Here is an 868-nt window from a genome sequence, read left to right as displayed (position 1 = left end):
TCCCTGCCTTCCCCTCTCCCTCCCTGCCTAGTTTGCCTACTCCCTGTACCTCTCACGATACTAACACGGCATAACATAAATTGGTGTAGACATAGCATTAGAACAAAACATAATGTACCCTCTCCCCCAGATCTTCCCTCCCTCCTTTTCCTTCCCTCCCCTTTGCCTAACGTGGCCTCTACCTGTGCCTGTTAAACTAATGACTCGATATAACATAATCTGGTGTCGACATGCCATAACATAACAAAATATCAGGTACTCTCTCTCTCTCTCCCTCTCTCTCTCTCTCCCCAGACCTTCCCTCCCTTTCCACTGCCTTTCTCTCCCATCTTTCCTTCTTTCACCTGTAGCTTGCCTATCACGCTAATAATCCTTCATAACATAAGCCGGTGCAGACATGGAATCACAACCAAACGTAAGGTAATCTCTCTCCCTTTCTCCCTTACCCCCCTATCCCTCCCTCCCCTTCCTTCCCTTCCCTGCTCTTTACCTGCCCCTACCTAACCTCCCCTCTACCTGTCACGCTATTTCCAACACCGCTAGACATTACAACACAGCATTATCTGATGTTGACATAGCATAACATAACAAAACACAGGATACTCTCTCTCTCTCTTCCTCCCTCTCTCTCTCTCTCCCTCTCTATCTTTCCTCCCACCCCCTCTCCCTGCCTCGTCTCTTCCTACCTGTCACCCTCTTTTTTTTACCTCCCAGCCATAAAAATGCGACGCAACATAGCATGACAATAAGCTCTCCTCCTTCCATCCTCTCTCTTTTACCTGGGACCCTCCTTGCAACCCTGTCTCCCATACCACAATGCAAGGTAATATATCAAGGTTTAGACGTAGCATAACATAACATAACTCTT

This window comes from Eriocheir sinensis, chromosome 31 (assembly GCF_024679095.1).
Source record: "Eriocheir sinensis breed Jianghai 21 chromosome 31, ASM2467909v1, whole genome shotgun sequence".
Classification (NCBI taxonomy): Eukaryota; Metazoa; Arthropoda; class Malacostraca; order Decapoda; family Varunidae; genus Eriocheir; species Eriocheir sinensis.
Note: the sequence above shows the minus strand (reverse complement) of the source record.